Below are 21943 nucleotides of genomic sequence, written 5' to 3'. Positions count from 1 at the left end.
TTTGGACCACACCCAGTCCACAGGGCTTTCTCTTGGCTCTGTACTCCAGAATTACTCCTGGTAATGCTTAGGTGACTATATTTGATGTCGATCATTTGAAGTTGGTAGCTGCATACAATGCCATTATCACCTTTACCTATGCATTAGCTCCCCAGCATTCTGTTTACAGTTTTAAAAAATAATATCTAAACTGTATGTTTGCAAATTAGATTTTATTTTCAATGTAAAACTTTAGAGCCTAAGTTCTTGTAATGTGAACACCACTCTAGTAAACAAGTAGTATCTGTAAGAACTTGCTTTCACTATATAAATGGCAGTAGTCTAGCCTTCTGCCCTTCCTGTTTCATCTTATATACTGAAGTTGCCTCCCATTCTGGGGTGATATGCTCTAACTCTGAACTTCTTTAACTTGCTGGAAATTTCATATGTCTGACTTTTGAACATATAGAAATTTGAGATACAACCAAAATAAAATCTCATGATGACTGCAAATGCTTTTATTTATGCACCTCTTAATCCAACTTACAGGTAAATAGCCTGATTTAAAATGAAGGTCTTGCAGATTTTGAGGGAGTTGGAAGGAAATTGACAGTTGCATTTTCTGTAATATCTTGGAGAAGTACTGAATTATGCTTCTCTCTTTGTTCTAAAGGCAGTTACTTGGAGTAGAGACATAATTTTTGGAGAGCTTTATCACTGGAGAAAGAAAGCTTTCTCGAGTGATAAAGCTTGACAAAAAAAAAAAGCAGTTACTTGGGTTACTCCCCCTCCTCCTCCTCTTCTTCCTCCTCCTCCTCCTCTATCATCATAGTCTTTTCTTCTTCTTCTTCTTCTTCTTCTTCTTCTTCTTCTTCTTCTTCTTCTTCTTCTTCTTCTTCTTCTTCTTCTTCTTCTTCTTCCTCCTCCTCCTCCTCCTCCTCCTCCTTTTTCTTCTTCTTTATTCCTCTCCCTTTCTCCTCTCCTCCTCCATCATCATTGTCATCTTCCTCATTTCTCCCCCTTTTCTTCTCCTCCTCCTCCTTCTTATCTTTCTCCTCTTCCTCCACTCCCTCGACCTCCTCCTCCTCTTCTCCTCCTCCACCACCTTCTCTTTTACTTCTGTCTCCTCCTCTTTCTTTTCCTTCCTCTCCTCCTCTTCTTCTCTCTTCTCCCTCTCCTCCTCTTTTTCCTTCTCTTCTTTCTCCTCCTTCTTCTCACCTCCTCCTCTTCCTCACTGAAAGCTGGAATTTTTAGTAAAATATAAAGTCTGAGCAGCATTTCCTCTGACTCCTCTCTGCTTTTAATAGGGGGAAGCTGACGTAAATAAATTTCACACTTCTTCTTGCTGCAACAAGTTTATAGAACTTAAAAAAAGTTCTATTAAACATATTTTTCTAATGCCCAACCACTGTGCTATTGCTCTGACCCATATTTGAAATAATATTTTAAGAAAAAACTTACATCCTTTCTTTTGCTCTGATCTCCTTTCTGTTGTATTGACCAGGGGTCATACAATTGGCGTCAAGCTCTGACTCATTAACTGCCATGCTTGCCCACAATTGATTATGCCCACAATTGCCCACAATTGGCAGTACTGCCAGAATGGGACTGGGCACAAAAGTGGTGGTATCAAGTACTTGTGGCCTCACTCTTACAAGGCAGGACCTCTGGCCCCAGAATCTTTTCTTGGACCTTATTGCATATTTAACTGGCATTCATAGGATGGTTTCTATTCTTTTCTGATTAATTTCTTAATGAGTAATAGCTTTATTTAAGCACCATGATTACAAAAATGTTTGTAGTTGGGTTTCAATTATATAAAAGGATACCTCCCTTCACCAATGCGATATTCCTACCCCCAATGCCCCTCATTTAGCTTTTCCCACTTTTTCTGCCTGTATTCTAGACAGACATTCTATTTTTCTACTCACTACTATTGTCATGATAGTTGTCAGTATTATTTCTCTAACTGAACTCTCCACTCATTGTGGTAAGCTACATACTGTGAACTCTCCACTCTTTTTAAAATAACTTTATTTAAACACCTTGATTACAAATATAATTGTAGTTGGGTTTAAGTTATGTGAAGAACACCCCCCCTTAACCAGTGCAATATTCCCATCACCAATGTCCCAAGTCTCCTTCCTCCCCACTGCACCCCCGCCTGTACTCTAAACAGGCTTTCTACTTCCCTCATTCATTCACATTGTTATGATAGTTCTCAGAGTAGTTATTTCTCTAACCGCACTCATCACTCATTGTGGTGAGCTTCATGTTGTGACTGGACCTTCCAGCCTTCCTCTCTTTTGTTTCTGAGAATTATTGCAAAAATGTCTTTTATTTTTTCTTAAAAACCATAGATGAGTGAGACTATTCTGAGTCTCTCTCGCTCTCCCTCTGGCTTATTTCATTCAACATAATAAATCCCATGTACATCCATGTATAGAAAAATTTCATGACTTCATCTCTTCTGATGGCTGCATACCATTTCATTGTGTATATGTACCACAATTTGTTTAGCCATTCATCTTTTGAAGGGCATGTTGATGTTTTCAGAATCTGGCTATTGTAAATAGTGCTGCAATGAATATAGGTGTGAGGAAAGGATTTTTGTGATGTGCGCCAATCTCTGTGTTGTGAGATGGTATCTCATAGTTGTTTTGATTTGCAGGAATTGTGGGCAGAGGCAGTCCTACCTAAATTCAGGCACTGGAGAGCTGATTTTGCTGTGTTCTTCTTTGATCATCACCAGGGATAGAACTCTCCTACTCTTTATGGCAAACTTCATACTGTAGATCTTCCAACCTTCCTCTCTATGTCTCTATGTTTTATTACAATAATGTCTTTTATTTTTTCTTAAATACCATAGATGAGTGAGACTATTCTGTGCCTCTCTCCTTCTGACTTATTTCACTCAGCATAATAGTTTCCATGTCTATTCATGTATAGGAAAATTTTATTGACTTTATTTTTTCTGATGGCTGCATAGTATTTCATTGTGTATATCTACCACAGTTTCTTTAGGCACTCATCTTGTTGTCAGATATCTGGGTTGTTTCCAGATTCTGGCTATAGTAAATAGCACTGCAGTGAATATAAGTGTGTGGGAGGTATTTTTGTATTGTTTTTTGTGTGTTCCTATGGTATATTCCTAGGAGGAATATGACTGGATCTAATGGGAGCTCAATTTCCAGTTTTTTGATGAATCTTCATATTGTTTTCCATAAAGGCTGGACTAGACAGCATTTTACCAACAGTGAATGAGAGTTCTTTTCTCCCCACATCCACACCAGCACTGCTTGTTTTCATTCTTTGTGATGTGTGCCAGTTTCTGTGGCATGAGATGTTACCTCCTTGTTGCTTTGATTTGCATCTCCCTGATGATTAGTGACGTTGAGCACTTTTTCATGTACCTTTTGACCATTTGTATTTCTTCTTTGAGGAAGTGTCTGTTCATTTCTTCTCCTCATTTTTTGATGAGGTTAGATTTTTTTTTTCTTGTTAAGTTCTGTCAGTACCTAATATATCTTAGATATTAGCCCTTGTCTAATGGGTATTGGGTGAATAGTTTCTCCCATTCTTTGGGTGGCCTTTGTATTCTAGTCACTATTTCCTTTGGGGTGCAGAACCATCTCAGCTTAATATAGTCCCACCTGTTTATCTCTGCTTACACTTGTTTGGACCATTCTGTTTTCTCCTTGAAAATGCCTTAGTCTCAATGTCATGGAGTTTATTAAACATTTTTTGGGTGGCCACACCCAGTGATGATTAGAGGTTACTCCTGGCTATGTACTCAGATATCTCTCCTGGCTTGGAGGAACATATGAGATGCTGGAGATCAAACCAAGGTCCATCCTGGATTAGCTACATGAAAGGCAAATGCCCTACCATTGTGTTATTACTCCGGTCCCTGTTAAACATTTTTTAAAGAAATTTCTTTTCTCCCATACTTTTCTGCATGTATGATTGTTGGGAAGAGTCACCTAATTGAGTGTAACATGAATTTTCTTTGCTTTTGTTTTGTTTTGGGACCATACCTGGCTCTGACCTAAGGAATCACTCCTGACAGTCTCAAGGGACTATATGGGTCACCAGGGATACAACCCAGGTTGGCCACATGCAAAGCAAGTGCCCTACTCTCTATTATTGCTCTGGCCCCAACATGAATTTTCTGGCTCAATGGGTGAGTCCTTTTTTTTGTCTCATTTTATAGTTAAAATTTTTTTTCTACTGAAACATTGAATGAGTATTTTCAGTGCCTAGTGTGTGTGTATATATATATATATATATATATATATATATATAATAATTGTTAATATTTTTTTATATTTTAAATTCTGAATTTTGTTTGAATTTAATTAAAATTTACATTGACTTATTACTTAAACACTATCGATCTTTTCTGTCTTTCTGCACACAAAAATAAGTATGAACTACTACCGCTTTTGATTCCATCATTTGGCTATTACCTCATAATGTTAAGATTTATCTTAACAGAATAAGACATTATCTTCCTACGTGACTACCACCTATGCTATAGTTAGGGAAATTTACAATCATGTCAAATGCCATCCAATAGCCTCTCTCATTGAAATGTACCAAATCTCACCATTCATCCCCACCTTTACTGATTAATTATGTTTTTTAACATCAAAGATCCAGTCAGATTTTTATACTATATTTACTTTATATATATATATTTAATCTCTTTATCCTTTAAAAGATAATATTGACTTTTATATTTATTTAAATATAATTTTGTTGAAGGTCTCACCTTCTGGGTTTGTTTGCTTGAGCCCTCATGAGTAGCACATGCTAAATAAAAATTAGAGAGTAGGTTAAGATTCTGTACTGCTTATTCTATTGTCTTAGGCAACACATTGTTCCAGAAATTATGATCCCCTTTGATCATTTGGTTAATGTGTATCTCAAAAATGTATCCATTGTACAGGGGCCATTTTTATTTTTATTTGTAGTTAGTACTTGGAGAATGTGTAAACATTCTATTTCTCAGCAACCTATCCAGCAAGTAATCTGTTCTTGAATTATATATTCCATTGGAGTTTGAAAAGTGGTAATATTCATTTATTTCTCTCATTTATTGTTTAGCGATCTTTGAAAAAAAGCCATTTATTTATTTATTTTCGTTTTGGACGTACTCAGAGGTTACAGGGGTTATACATGGCTCTGTGCTCATGAGTTACACTTAGCAATTTGGGGGGGGGGGCCATATCGGATGCTGGGGATCAAACCTGGTTCTACTGCATGCAAGGTAAATGTACTACCTACTGTAGTATCACTCCAGCCCCATCCAACTGCTTTTATTCTAGGTCTTCATGTCAGTATAAATTCAGGAATTTAGTTTAAATTCAACTGATTTTATATATATATATATTTATATAAATTTATAAATATTAATATTATAACATAAATATATGATATAAATGTATTTTTTAAAATATAAATTCTTTATTTAAGCACCATGGTTACAAACATGGTTGTAGTTGGGTTTCAGTCAAACAGAATACCCCCCTCACCAGTGCAACATTCCCACCACCAAAGCCCACTCCCTCCTTCCCATCCCCTGCATTTTGCTAATTATTTTATTTTTAGTTTAGTAAGATGTTTTTGTTTCTTTCTTTCTTAAAGGATAAGTGTTAAAAAAAAATACACTAGTAACGGTGTGAGAGTGGCAATCACCATTGTTTGCATAGGCCCAGCAAAATATGAAGAAAACGGAAAAAAAACAAAAACAAAACAAACAAAACAAAAAAAACCTTGGCTTAGTTACAAGGAGGCCTCATCCCTCAAGTTTTCTGGCATAAGACTGACTCTGGGCTCCAGGCATACCAGGCTGTTCAACCCGTGAGTCCTTCTCTGTGGTCCTGGTGAAACTTTTTTGCACATTAGCTGTTGTTGGTGTCAGGTTCCTGTAGTTAAAGATTCTGATTTCTGCGCCTTTTCTTCATTGAGTCAGGTTAATGTGGAGCTTCAAGTCTCACTTCACCATTAGATGAGGAGACACCTGCCCTGAAAGCAGGTTGTTGTTGATAAGTCATCTGGGTGTTAAAAAAGCATTCTTTGGAGTAAGTCAATGCCAGAGCAGTGGTAGGGTGTTCCCTGGTAGAGGTTTACTTCCTGGTAACGTTATAGAAAATTGTGGTAGTTTCTATAGATGGTATCCATGGTTTAGGAGTGTATAGGCAGTGCTCATTCTTCTGAGGCCTGAGCCAAGTTATTTTTTTTTTAATTTATTTAAACACCTTAATTACATACATGATTGTGTTTGGGTTTCAGTCATGTAAAGAACACCACCCATCACCAGTGCAACATTCCCATCACCAATGTCCCAAGTCTCCCTTCGCCCCACCCGACCCCCGCCTGTACTCTAGACAGGCTCTCCATTTTCCTCATACATTTTCATTATTAGGACAGTTCAAAATGTAGTTATTTCCCTAACTAAACTCATCACTCTTTGTGGTGAGCTTCCTGAGGTGAGCTGGAACTTCCAGCTCTTTTCTCTTTTGTGTCTGAAAATTATTATTACAAGGGTGTCTTTCATTTTTCTTAAAACCCATAGATGAGTGAGACCATTCTGCGTTTTTCTCTCTCTCTCTGACTTATTTCACTCAGCATAATAGATTCCGTGTACATCCATGTATAGGAAAATTTCATGACTTCATCTCTCCTGACAGCTGCATAATATTCCACTGTGTATATGTACCACAGTTTCTTTAGCCATTCGTCTGTTGACGGGCATCTTGGTTGTTTCCAGAGTCTTGCTACGGTAAATAGTGCTGCAATGAATATAGGTGTAAGGAAGGGGTTTTTGTATTGTATTTTTGTGTTCCTAGGGTATATTCCTAGGAGTGGTATAGCTGGATCGTATGGGAGCTCGATTTCCAGTTTTTGGAGGAATCTCCAATGAGCCAAGTTATTATGTCAATGTTCAGGGTATAAGGCCTAACTGCATTACAAAATTTGTATTCCCATCTCTATTAGATATTACTCTTAGTTATGTGGATTGCTCATGTGGTCAGTGGGAGTCCCTTTATACTGGTTACTGTACCCCTAGCCTTTGAATGTTTCTTGGTTTTGTCAAGTGAGATGAACATGGCTCACCATGTTTTCCAGGTACTCTGGAATTATTTTTCTGAAAAACACAGTTTATTTTAGTTGAGAATGAAGAAAGAGTTGACTCTGACCTATTACTACTACTTCTCCAATGTTTCCTTGAAAAGATTTCAGAAATAGAGCTTTCAAAAAGTTAAAATTTTATGATATTTTCTATTTTACTTGAGAATTACTAGACTTTTTTTTTTTTTTTTTTTTTGGTTTTTGGGCCACACCCAGCATTGCTCAGGGGTTACTCCTGGCTGTCTGCTCAGAAATAATAGCTCCTGGCAGGCACGGGGGACCATATGGGACACCGGGATTCAAACCAACCACCTTTGGTCCTGGATCGGCTGCTTGCAAGGCAAATGCCACTGTGCTATCTCTCCGGGCCCTAGACTTTTTTCTTTTATCTTATTGAGTATTACTTTTATTTAATTATTTATTTATTTATTTATTTGTTGGTTGGTTGGTTTCTGGTCCTCACATGGTGGTGCTCAGAGGTTTACTCCTGGCTCTACACTCAGAAGTCACCCCAGACATGCTGGAGGACCATATAGGATGCCGGGAATTAAACCAGTTCCTCCCAGGTCAGTCTCATGCAAGGCAAATGCCCTACTACTGTGCTATCTCTCCAGCACCTCATTATTACTTTATAACTAAATGTTTGGTTGCTAAGCACACATATTTATAAGCAGCTGCATATAATTGATAATAATTTTTGGTGTACTTTTTGTTCCTATGTCCACTACCATTAACACATGTTCCTCCTATATCTTATTTCACGGATCCACTCTAAATAATAGCTTTCATGCATTAAACACAGCAATGTCAGGTTATGTTTCAATGATAAAATTATATAACATATATGCACACATGCATGTATGTACATACACATATATGCCTTCCTACCCCCAAAAGCTTATAGTAAATTTGAAACATTAGCTTTGTTTTCCTGGTTCTGCAGGTGAGATAAGTGATGTCTGTGTTCAAGAAGTTTGTTGGCAGAAGGTATGCTGGTCTCTCTGATTCTTGAGACCTTGACCTTTTTGGGTTCTGACTGCCTCTTCACTTATGATTTAGTCCTCTTCAATTTGACCTTTTCTTTCAGATTTTGTTTTACCTTAAAGCTCACTGATTTATTTGTGACAGAAATTCTAAACTAACTCCATTTCTTTGCCTATTTCTTTTATTTTTAAGCTATATAAATCATATTAATAGTGAATATCTTTTTCAAAAGGAAATAATTTTATTTTTTAAAGACAAAAATGAAAAAATAATATTTCCACTTGTCACATATATTTTAAATGTTTTAGTATCTTCAAAGGTAAACTAACTTTAATCAGTATTTTTCAGAGTTTGATTTTGTTTTAGTTGTATTTTTCTCTTAAACCATCTAAACCATCAAATATTTCTTTTTGGTTTTGGGGCCACACCCAGTGATGCTCAGGGTTTACTCCTGGCTATGTGCTCAGAAATCGCTCCTGACTTGGGAGAACCACATAGGACACTGGGGGATCTAACTGTGGTCCTCCTAGGCCACCCACATGCAAAGCAAATGCCCTACCACTGTGTCACCGCTCTGGCCCCAAAGTTCACATAACTTACTGTTTTAATATTAACTATGTTAAATAGCTTATCATTTTCAGATGAGTATGCTGATTAGAAAACTATGCCTTTATGACATTATTTCAGATTTTCATATTCTACAATAAGTAATATTGCAGGGAATATCTCTGAGTAGGGGATATAGTAATTTTCCGTTCTACTTAGTTCCTTAGAAATAATTTAGAGAAGAGAGAATACTTGGTCTCAGGCAGAAATATTTTATGCTTCACCATTTATGCCACCTTTTCCAAAGGACTGAGCAAATCAAAAAGCTTGAAGAGAAAGGCCAAAAATAACAAGACCCAAGAACTTCTCTACTGAACAGAGTTTACCAGGGATAGATTTGGGTGAGAAGGACTCTGGTGAGAAGGTCTCTGGTGAAGACACTGATGAAGGGTGTGGTGTTGGAACATTGTATGCTTGAAGTATTAAAAATAATAATGCTTCCTATTTACCATAGCAAGACTCTGGAAACAACCAAGATGCCCTTCAACAGATGAATGGCTAAAGAAACTGTGGTACATATACACAATGGATTATGCGGCTGTCAGGAGAGATGAAGTCATGAAATTTTCCTATACATGGATGTACATGGAATCTATTATGCTGAGTGAAATAAGTCAGAGAGAGAGGAGAGAGAGAGAGAGAGAGAGAGAGAGAGAGAGAGAGAGAGGAAAACACAGAATGGTCTCACTCATCTATGGGTTTTAAGAAAAATGAAAGACATTCCTAATAATTTTCAGACACAAAAGAGAGAAGGGCTGGAAGTTACAGCTCACCTCACGAGGCTCACCACAAACAGGGATGAATTTAGTTAGAGAAATAACTACATTTTGAACTATCCTAATAATGAGAATGTATGAGGGAAATAGAAAACCTGTCTAGAGTACAGGCAGGATTGGGTGGGTAGGAGGGAGATTTGGGACATTGGTGATGGGAATGTTGCACTGGTGATGGGTGGTGTTCTTTACATGACTGAAACCCAAACACAATCATGTATGTAATCAAGGTGTTTAAATAAAATATAAAAAAATAATAGTGCTTCAAAAAAAAGTGTAAGACCAGTATCAAGCTAAGGCCTGACCAAGTACCATGAGCAGCAATGGAATAGTGAGGTGGTGTGAGAAAAATAAAGGGGGTTTCATGAATACTGGAAGTTGAATGAGTGCCATTTGAGTTACACAACAGGACAGGGAGTAGAGGTTGCAAAGGTACTGATCAGGTTCATTAATGCAATCTAAATGCAGAGACCAGCATACTTGGAGCATGGAAAGTTTAGAACATGGTATGTGAGTGAACGAGACATGAACTTATTGTGTGGGGAATTGTGTTTTATGTTAATGATTGAAGGTTTTTATTTGAATCCCCATGGTAAGCCAGTTAGAATTAAGTGAGTCAGGGGACTGGCACAGTTTGTCTATACTGAAGCATTTCTGTAGTGAGTGCTCCTAAATTTTCTTTGGTCCCCACGTGTCCCTTTTGTTTGCCTCTTGTATTGAGACTTCTCTCCCTTTTGCTATCCCCATGATGTGAGTGACTGATAAATTGGATCGATTTGTGCAGTTCCTTACAGATGGGAAGACACTGCCAGGATCTGGAAACCTTTTGTTTGTTGGGCTTCCCTTGTGAGCATAGTGTGTCATTGCACCTTAGAAGACAGGAAGTGGTTCTTAGAACTCAAGGGTCAGGTCCTCTTACCTGAACAAAACTGAGATATCTCATACTGATGCTGTTGGATTTGGGGATTTATTTAGTTTTAAGTGTATTTTTTGGTGGGGAGGGTTCTGTTTGTTTTGGTTTTGGGGACATACCTGGCACTGCTTAGGGCTTATTCCTGCCTTTGTGCTCAGGAATTACTCGAGGCTGAATTGGGGGACCAAATGTGCTAATGATCAAACCAGGGTCAGCAGCTTGTGTACCAACCCACCTTACTGTACAGTCTTTCAGGCCCATGGTGTGTCTTTTTGGTTTTATTGTTATTCATTATTATGCTTTCATTTAAAATCAGAATGAAACAAATATACTTTCTGATTCATCTAAAGTAATTTTTTTTTTTTTTTTTTGGTTTTTGGGTCACACCCGGCGGTGCTCAGGGGTTACTCCTGGCTGTCTGCTCAGAAATAGCTCCTGGCACGCACGGGGGACCATATGGGACACCAGGATTCGAACCAACCACCTTTGGTCCTGGATCGGCTGCTTGCAAGGCAAACACCACTGTGCTATCTCTCCGGGCCCCATCTAAAGTAATTTTTATGTTCTTTCATTGAGCTGTCTGCTAAGTGTAAGGTGAACATTCATTTGAGTTTTGCAAACATGTGTGTATTTGTTGTCAAAATTTGTCATAAGCTGATGTTTCCTTGGGGCTGGAGACATCAAAGACTGTTTGATGTCTGGAGCTGAACTTCTTTCCACAGAAAGTAAATATAGACATGGGATGACCAGCACCTTCTCACTCCTTGCCTTTGTGAAAAGGTACTGGGTGATTTTGGTAAGCAGTGATCACCAGAGAATTTATGAAGTGCATTTTCTACCCCAGGTGTGTACCTCTTTATACTTCAGGTAAAAATATGGTTGGTTCTTCTTTTAAAAAAGATATGTTTGATATCCCAAATACTCAGTGCCAGCTGATAGATGCAGCAACTTTGTCAGCCACCATTTTGTTTAATAAAATCATAACAGTATAAAATGCATATATACTCTTGCATCTACAGAGGATTGAACTGGGACTATTCTCATTTGGAGACACAAGGAAACATGTCATTGAAGAAAACTTAAAGCAATATGGGACTTGAAATATGTAATATTGTAGATTGTGTTCTCTGCCTCTTCCATGTTTGCCATTTGTTTATTTTTAAGGGTAAAAATATCTTATGTCCTTTTAAATACTTCACAAGGTGAAGGAGGATGTAATAATGTTGTTGATGACAAAAATCATTTTTATATACCTGTTTGCACTTTGTGAGGCTGTCTATGAAATCTAGGCCTTGGCCACATGCTGGGAGTTAATGAGGTTTACAATTGGCAATGCTTAAAGAATATTAGGGTAATGTATTTAAACATCAGCAGTTCACAGTCTGAAATGCTCGTCATCTGTCAGATATAAACCACAATCAATAAAGAGGAGGTCTTTTACTTCACTAATAAGAAAAAATGTTTCACACTGGTAGGTGGACACAGATTTTTAGATAAACACCTTAAATCTATAAACTAGAATTAAGCAAAGGTATCTCTTTAATTTAAAAAAAAAACTTGATAATAATCAACAGCAGTCACCTGAGAAGCTTGAATTTTTCTTCTTAGTCATCAGACTCCCAAATTAATCTACCAAAACAAAAAGCCTCATTAGCAGCTCTCATTGAATCAGTGTTATTTTTTCTTTCTCTGAAGATGTCTGATTAACCCCCTTTCTTTTTGCATTACTCATTTCGTGTTAATATTTGATGTCTGAAATCATGGGGTGGGGGTGCATGCAATGTGGTGGCTAGACACTGTCTGCAAGAAGCAAATTAAAAAGAATTCTTAAAAAGGTTTATATTATGTTGCTGGCATATTAGAATACCTTTAGGAATGCCAGGTACCTGGGTTTATTTTTCTTTTTAATTCCAGAAAGGACTGATTAATGACGAGGTGCTGATTTTCTTTCTCATTCATATGTACAGAAAGTGCCCTCTTCCTTTTCACCCTTCTGTTTGTCTTGCCAGTCACTTTCTTGGAAAGTATTTTTTATATGGAAAGTGAAAAAAGGGCCATAGTTGGGAAGGGGAAGGTAAGAGAATGTTTTGTTTGTTTGGGGACCACACTCAGCAAGTCTCAGGGTTTAATCTTTGCTTTGTACTCAGGGATAAGTCTTAGTGGTGCTCAGGAAGACCATATGACATGCCAGGGATGGAACTTGGTTTGCCACATGCAAGACAGGCTCCTTACCTGCTGTATTATCTCTCTAACCCCCAAGAAAGAAAGGTGTTTAGAATGCGGATTGATAACAACATAATATATGCTGACAAAATGACTGAAGAGTGGAGAAGATAGATAGTGTAAAGAAAGGAAGGAAGAAATTCGAGTGCATGGTCTGGCAAGGAACTCTCCAAGTGTGGCCAGTGCATCCCTGGGGTCTAAGACAGGAGCCCCTGTCAATTAAAACTATTTACATAGTAAGATGAAAGCATAAACCTTTTCCACTGTGCTGTATTCTAAGAGTAGTATATTCTGAAGAGCACTGGTGAATAAAACTGTTGATGTCTTGATGTCAAAATGGTAATACCAGGCCAAACAGGATGAATAGTCATTAGAATCTTCATAATGGTGCATTCATGATAACAAAACAGAAATAATGCCAATTCTATTTCAGAATATCCTTTAAAAAGCAGGAAAATTTTGATTTAAAAATAAATCTTATTCTTCTGCACAGCATTTAAAAATTCTGAATGATTAAAAGGGAAAGGAAACATGAGCGAGCACTGTTGCTGCTTGTGGTCATGTATTCATTGTATGAAGAAAAGCACTTGAGCAACTGCTGTGAATTTCTAGCTGTCCTAGTCCCTACCAGGACTGATCCCTGAACACTTCCAAAGTAAATCCTGAGCTTCACCATGTGTAACCCCCCAAAAATTTATGTAGGGGTTCTTGATAATTCCTGAGCATGTAAAGGGTCTTAAAATTACACATTAGAGATACAGACCCAGAAAAATGAAAGGGCAGGTAGAGTACATATATTAGTATATATATTAGAGATGTTTGTGTATGTTATGTGGGATTTAGGAGACATATTTCTGGTTTCCTTGCCTTTTATCTAGGACTTTGTTGTGTGGAAAGGTGCAGGTTAAGGGATTAACATTTTGTAAGGAAAAGATGTATTAAATAGGCATTTCAAACCTAGAGGGTAAATGGATAAGGGAAGACAGGAGACTGCTAGGAAGGATCTATTTGAGGATCTACCAGAGGGTTTGAAAATCAAATTGAGAGTTGTTAGTTTCCCTGATGAACTGTAGTTTAATTCCTGGCATGGAGCAGGAAATATTCCATCTAGCCAGGTTAAAGGGCCTCACTATTTATTAGATAATCCAGAGTAAGAAAGGTACAGAGGAGGGATGGGGAAATGCAAGGAAGCTATGATAATGGTCAACAGACTGAATCTTGCTGAGGGGCCAGGAAATGATGTCAGGGAAGGGTACATAGGTGATGTTTTTACTGAATTGTGGATTTTGTTACGGTTGAATATATTGTTGAGGGCAGGAGGCATACAGGAAATGAGGTCCCAGTAAGGAGTATGCAGGAGATTAGAAGCAAGGGCTCCCAAGTAAAGTGGTTGCAAAAGAGAATTTGAAGTATTTCCATTGCTGATAATGGCTGAGTCTGACTAAGGAGTCTAACTGGATAAGAGTGGAGAGAAATCTATGGATCATAAACAATTAATATATTAGGAGACCTTAATGCCTGAAGGCTCACAATTAAAAGGATTGATAAGTGAGGAAAAATTTGGATTGAAGAGTTTGTCAAGAGTTCAATATGTTTGTGAGAGGGATTGGTTGGGATACAAATTAGGAGCTGTCAGGTGAGAGAAGTAGCGTGCTGAGTAGTGTAGTTGGATGTGTACCAACTTGAAGAGAGGAAGAAGTGCAGGTGCAGAGCATGCCTCAGTGATAGAGCACTTGCCTCCCGTGTGTGAGGTTTTGAGATTGATCCTCAACATTAAGAATAAAATAAGGAATGTACCAAAGATAGCTCAAAGGGCTTAATCCCATACAGCACATAGTTCACAGGCACTGCTGGTATAGACACCCTGTAAGTGGAAGTAAGGAAAAGGGAGTCCTTTTTAAGCTCATTGCAACCTACAACTATAGAAGCAAGCTTGTTACAGTGTAAGAGTACTGAAGAAGCACGGTTCTTTTGTATGAGGGTGGAGGCATCCAACACACTGCTCAGAAGGTCTGAGAACCAGAATGATGAATCCCAACCAATTGAGCTAAGGTTAGAGAATGTGATGGTGCTTAGGCTCTGAGATGCTGGGAATATCCCTCTGTCCTATCTCCCTCTTAGAGTATCATTTGAGTGATCCTTTTAGAGAAGGTATTGAGAGTAAGATTTTGCTCATCTTGCATGCTTAATTCTAGAAGTGACTATGTCTTGGAGAGGAAGACAGAATAAGGGACATGCAAAGTCTCTTGGGAATTAGATATTTGCCATCTTAGGTGAGTTGGGAGTCTGAACTACCTGTGTAGGTTTGTGAGCTCAGGATAAAGGGTAAGCAAGATTAGTCTTGGTGGATTCCAAATGAAGTAGGCTGGACTGTGGGGATCTTTGTTGAAAGACAAGGTGGGCTGTGAAGAAGCAATTTTGTTTTTTGAAAAAACATTTACCTCAAAACTATTTTGAGGGATTGGAGTTCAGTTGATGTTTCTTCCTAGATCTTTAAATCAAAGAATGAAGTAAGCAAAGGTTCTGAGTTAATGAGGTTAACAGAGGTCTTTGTTTCTGACACTAATAACTTTTACCTATTTTCTTTATTTTTATTTTTCTTTCCTTTTTTTCTTTTGGTTTTTGAGCCACACCCAGAAGTGCTGTGTTACTATTGGCTCTGCGCTCAGAAATCGCTCCTAGCAGGCTCAGAGGGCTATATGAGATGCTGGGAATTGAACCTGGGAATGACAATTCTCATAAATGAAAATTTTTTAACTCCCTACTATAATCCAAAGTGATTTCAGAATCAAAATTTAAGTAATTTGTTGAAATTCATGAGCTAGTGAGTTGTGGAACATGATCCAACCTAGTTCTTTTTTTTTTTTTTTTACATGTCTTCTATATTTTTTACCATGAAACTTTCTTTGTATACAAAGATTATTTTAAAAAATGTTTATTTTCTCAAGGGCTATTTGTTCAGCCAAAGATGGACCTAAAACTTCTTTGCAAACTGCCCCAATGTCACCGGGCGTGGCACAAAAACAAAAACAAAAAACAAAGCAAACCACCCCAATGACCATCCATATTCACAGGCTTAGGAAAAACAATTTTCACATTCCTCACATTTACTTTTTATTAACCAGGAATAGTTTTTTAGAACATAATTCCCCATTTATGCTTCTTAGATGCAACTTTGAAGTTCTTCTTGGATATCATATTCTCACATTTCTTTTATATTTTCAGAGTTCATTGGCCACTTAAAATACTAACCATTCTGCCTTATTCTTCCCCAGTGTTAGGATACTCAGAAAATGTTTGAAGTGACAAATTTTATCTTGTTTTGTTATTTGTTCTTGAAATTTGTTTAAAACTAATATAAAATTTTAAAGGGAAGGAAGTAAAATGCGATACGCTTTTTATCTGGCTACCTGCAAATTTTTTTTGTAACAGTGTCAGTGTCATAGGCACAGGATGTGGCAGTTGCTTAAATTAAAACAGTCTTTGCACTAAGCTATGAGGAATTCCTGAAGTGAAATGTGAGGTGATTCAGTGTCTGTTCACTTTTCCATTGATTGTGGTATAATATTCAGTGAGTCACTTCCTAATAAATAGGTGAGATTCTTAGATATAAAGAAGGTTTTTGATGGAAGTCTTTTATCACAATCAGAAATAAAGATATTTGGATCTTCAGTCTGGAAAAGTGAGAGATAGAAAGGAAAGAAGATTAACTACTTAATTTTGCATAGGATGTATAAGAGTAACTTTAGGGGGCCGGGCGGTGGCGCTGGAGGTAAGGTGCCTGCCTTGCCTGCGCTAGCCTAGGACGGACCGCGGTTTGATCCCCCGGCGTCCCATATGGTCCCCCAAGAAGCCAGGAGCAACTTCTGAGCGCATAGCCAGGAGTAACCCCTGAGCGTCACAGGGTGTGGCCCAAAAACCAAAAAAAAAAAAAAAAAAAAAAAGAGTAACTTTAATAGGTGGTATAGAGATTTGTCTCTATAACAAAGGGCATATGGTAAGGTAAATCAATTTTCAAATATGAGAGAGCTTTATGTTTGAAGAATTATGATTAATCTCAGATTTATCAATTTATTTAATGAGTATTGACACCCATCATGTACTAGGCATTTATTTTAAACAAAACAGTACTTTTTGTGATTTTATTTGTAACAAGTTGTATAAACCAATAGATATATGTAGTGCAGAAGGGAATGAAATGCATACACCTTGATACTGCAGAGGACTTGGTATATTTGAGAAGCAACACAGAGACCATTGACTAGATACTAGTGGTATGAGAGTAAAGTGGGAGAAACAAAAAGAAATCCAAGGAGCAGATTATATAGAATTGGTAGAATTTTATTCTATGTCTAGTAGAGATCACTGGAGAATTTTGAACACATTCTGAATTTTGACATTATCTGATTTACATTCTGAAAAGGTCTTTAGAGATGATTTGTAGAAAAGAATGAAGCAAGAGTGTTTTAAGGAAACAGGGAGATAAAAAGTGCTAGTTGTGTGATAAGACATAGTTGGATTTTTAATAGATTTGATGAAAGGAAAAAAAGAGGACAGTCTAAATCAGTGTTTTTTGACTGCAGGTCATATGTTGTACCAGGATATTTCAAGGTCTATTTAGGCTCAGATTATAGCCTGTTTACCATAGTCTATAAGCATCCTATAAAACACAATTCAAATAATGTATTTTAAGATTATTTCACATATTCATTTCTCTTTTTAATTTTGCTACCAGCTTGTTAATATGGTATGGTTCATTTATTTCAGTTTGTTTTCAGTTTTTAGGAATTGATTTTTTTAAAGATACTTTGACTTTGGAAGATACAAAACTTAATTTATCTGGTCAAAAACCAAATGACAAAAGCAAAGTATTCACAGAGAATTCTGATGTATAATGCTTGTTCATCTCATATTGTCTCCTCCTTTTCTTTTCATTAACTCTGTTTTCCTTAATTTTTTTTTTTTTTTTTTGGTTTTTGGTTTTTGGGCCACACCCAGTGACACTCAGGGGTTACTCCTGGCCATGCACTTGGAAATTGCTCTTGGCTTGGCCACATGGGATGCCCGGGGATCTCACTGTGGTCCATCCTGGGTCAGCCACGTGCAAGACAAATGCCCTACTGCTATGCTACTACTCTGACCCCTGTTTTCCTTAATTTTTACATTTGGGGTGAGGGGCAGAATTGTGGCCAATTCCATTTTGATCCTCAGCACTGCCTGTGGCCTTCCATTCACTCTCAGTAGAGACCCCTGAATACATAGTCAGAAATAGCCCCTAAGCACCAACAGGTAATGGCCCAAGCCCTACCCCTCAAGAAGATGACCCTATATATCTGACATATGTTTATTGTATATATTATATTATATATTATACATTTATTATGTGGACACTGTGTGTGTTGAGTCTTCAGAGCTTTTGAAAACAGAAGACCAGGTATATAGTACAGGAAATATGATGCTTCACTTGTATGGAGCCAACTCAGATTTGATTCCAACACTTCATGTATAGTACCCCAAACCCTGCCATAAGTGATTCGCTGGCACAAAGCCAAGAATAAGCATTGGGCACCACTGTATGTGTTCCCAAAATAAAAATTAGGTGGAAGGGAAAATAGGATATATAGAGAAGAGTGTGAATGGGCAAAGAGTTAGTGTAAAGCAATTTACTTATGTGATGATGGAAGCTGATAAGCTTCACTCTGTTATCAATAGCTGGAAACTCATGAAAGTTTGTACTTTTGAGGCCTGCAACTCAGGGAAGCCAATGATGTAATTCCATTCTGAGGACAAGAAGTTGGAAATTAGCAAATTTTTAAGATACTTTTTTAAAATTTTGTTCTAATGCCTGCTGTTTGTGAACCACTGGTTTTCAAACTATTTATTTGGATCATAAGGATACTTTATTCTTGTATCAAACACTTTTGGGGTTATCTCCCTTTCTAGCCTGCTCCTGTAGGAATAGGGCTCCAGTGTTATATAACTCACTATTCTCTTTCTTCCAGTTAAGGCTGCTCCTAGGACAGACTGTTCAAATGGGGAAGTCATTGTGTCATGGAAGGAATTCTGACAGAATGACTGAAAAACACACTTTCACATCATAAAGGCTCTGGGATCTGAGACATGTTTTATGATTAAATGGCATTATTACTGGTTCTGTGGATATTTGTGTGCTGTTATCCAACAGAGTAATGTCAATAAGAATTTAATTTGTTGGTCTTTCTACACTCACAGATACCGTTCATTCAGCATTTCTTCCCTCTCTCCTGCATCATAACCTTCCACTCCTCTTCTAGGACCTAATCTTTCCTGACAGCTCACAACTTTCAGTATTTCTCTCTATCATTATGAAAACCTTCTCATAGTTCTGTTTTGTCATCTAGCTTCTTCTGGCTCACTTCTGATTTTTCTGAAAAGCTCATCAGAGTGTTGTGTTTTTCTACAGTTTGTCTTGGCCCATTATTGCTTGAGTCCATTCTCCTCAGTTTTTCTCTTCATTGCTCTTCTAAGTCTGTTTCTGTTGGATACTGAGTAGGAAAAAATTCACTCCTCCTCTGTGTTTCTTCTTTGCTATTTACACAGAACTTCTGACATCAGATACTTCTGAACCCCGAGTACATGTGGGCAAGCAATATTATAATGCCAGTGGTGTCCTACAATGTAACTCAGCTTGTACATGCACTATCTACCTGGAGATAGTCCCAGGTCAAATATTAAGAACTCATGCCTCCAAATGAGAAAAAACTATGGATAAACTTCCAAGGCATTGTTATTTGGATGCAGAACAATTTCACAAAATGTTTACTGCTCTAAGTTTATAACTTTAATTGGGTCTCTCTGAAGGACTGGTCATTTGATCACTTGCTGACCAGAGCATCCCTAAGGAAATGCTAGGTAAAAGAATAGGTTGATTTCTGACCTAGAACCCATGTTCAGGCTACATTAAAAAAGTGGCAATGTACAGTTTTAGGAAATAAAACTGAAGGTATATAAAGGAGAAGCCAGAGAGATAGTACACTTGCCTTGCATATGGCTGAATTCACTTCAAATCCCCAGTGCCACATATGCTTTCTGGAGAACAGAGCCAGGAGTGACTCTTGGCCACTGCTGGGTATGACTCCAAATCAAACCAAACAAGATATATAAAGAGATCAGCAGAAATAGAAAATATTCACACCACTGTGTCATTTTTTTGGGGGGTCACACCTGTTGACGTTCAGGGGTTACTCCTGGCTATGTGCTCAGCAATCCTTCCTGGCTTGGAGGGGACCATATGGGACGCTGGGGAATCGAACCTTGGTCCATCCTAGCTAGAGCTTGCAAGGCAGATGACTTAACTCTAGCACCACCATTCTGGCCCCTATATGTGTCATTTTTATTTTGCACTTGTTCATCAAAATATAGTTTGAAAATTATATTATTAATTAGGTGAGCAAAATATATAAAATATAGCAACTCTTATTAATGTTGCAGCTCTCATTAAATTGTCTTGTAATGGAAATTCAAAAGCAGTGTAACTGTTGATTGTTACATGGCTAGTTGTTTAGTTATTCTTTTTTTTTTTTTTTTTTTTTTTTGTGGTTTTTGGGTCACACCCGGCAGTGCTCAGGGGTTATTTCTGGCTCCATGCTCAGAAATTGCTCCTGGCAGGCACAGAGGACCATATGGGGCGCCGGGATTTGAACTGATGACCTCCTGCATGAAAGGCAAACGCCTTACCTCCATGCTATCTCTCCGGCCCCTGTTTAGTTATTCTTTAATGAATCTTAAAATCCGAGTAATAAAATCCTCTTTTACGTGGTTTAGTCTTTTGAAACTACCATTCATAGCATTATACAGGAATGTTTCTCTGTATCCACAATGTGACGACTTATAATGTTTTGGCCACTGTAACCACTGACAAATCATGACCTTCTCTCACTCTCATCTTTCTAAAAGCCTCTTCACAGATCTCATTTCAATTTTTGTTTTTCCTTTCCATCTTTCCAGGACAATAGCCAGAATGACCAGTTAAAACCTAGGTTGAACCATGTCACTTACTGAAGATTTGATGTTATGGTTCCTTATTTCAGAGAAAAAGCCAAACCCCCTGGCAGTGACCTCCGAGACTTCACAGAGCCCTCTGATTCCTTTTACTCCCTGTTTCAACTGCTGTTATTCATCCTAAACGTTTTGTTTCGAACTCAGTGACTTTCTTGCTGCATTTTGAACACACCTTTCCCAGACTTTCCTCAGAACCTTCGTGGTTCTTCTCTGAGGTTTACCCATTTCCTTTAGGTCTTGCCACTTGGGACTTGGCACCAGTGACACTTTCTAAGTGAGGCTTTTGCTGAGCTTGTTATGTCATGTTGTACCCAATCCTCCCACTATCACACTTTATATACCAACTCCTTTTACAGTGGTGGTTAGCATAGAGGTTATCTTGCAACATAAGGATTCTATTCATCATATTGTTTCTTCCTCCACCTTCTCACATTCATTTGACTATAAATTCTATGAAGTACAAAAGATGTGTTTTGTTTATCTGGAGATCCTAGAATAGTGTATCTATCACATGGTTGTTTTTTCATCAATATTTGTTGAATGAGTTTTTAGAATTGAACATGTAAAGTGCATTGATAATGTGAGGCGTAATTTATCAAGATAACAAGTGGATGAAATTCTTAGATTTTTTTTTCTGGTTGCATGTTAAAAATTCTGGTAGTTATCGGTGGATGGCTGAAACACTGTAACATTTCATGCAGTCTGTTTATATAACAATTCTGACAAATTTTAGAAAACTTTTCTTTCCCCTGCCTTTATTTTCATTCTCTCCAGATAGGTCAGTGAGTTCACAGTGAGTTCTTTCTATTTTGTGTAAAATTATTGTTAAGAGATTCTCTGTATCAAGAAAATAGCTCATTCAATTCTTTTGTGTGTGGGGTATGTGTGGTGGGGAAAAGTTGAATACACCTGGCAGTTCTCACAGCTAATTCCTGGCTCTGCTCTTAGGGATTAATTTTGGCCAGAATCAGGAGACTATATAGGATTCTGGATATTAAACCTAGGTTGGTCACATGCAAGGCAAGTAAGTGTACTACTTACTTGCTATATTATTGCTTTAGCCCATGGATTGGGCTTTGGATCCTTTGAACCTTTCACCTTTCTTCTTCAGTACCATTTAGAGACTAATTTTTGGAAGCATGTGCCAAGCAAGATCTGTGATGATGGGGCATCAGAAATTGTGCACTAATCCACAACCCTGCCCCCATTTTCCGTTCAGCTCTGCTAGTTGTATTTCTGGTAATTGACTGATAAGTAGCAGAGTTCAGTACTGTAGTCAATTATGAAA

The 21943-nt window shown here is 37.7% G+C and overlaps 1 protein-coding gene across 2 annotated transcripts in view; it reads left to right on the top strand.

Moving 5' to 3' along the window:
• Positions 1-21943, top strand: part of SLC25A13 (solute carrier family 25 member 13) — a 241485-nt gene that overhangs the window by 49673 nt on the left and 169869 nt on the right. The window lies entirely within an intron of this gene.

This window comes from Suncus etruscus, chromosome 1, assembly GCF_024139225.1.
Source record: "Suncus etruscus isolate mSunEtr1 chromosome 1, mSunEtr1.pri.cur, whole genome shotgun sequence".
Lineage (NCBI taxonomy): Eukaryota > Metazoa > Chordata > Mammalia > Eulipotyphla > Soricidae > Suncus > Suncus etruscus.
Note: the sequence above shows the minus strand (reverse complement) of the source record. Positions and strands in the feature narration are given on the sequence as shown.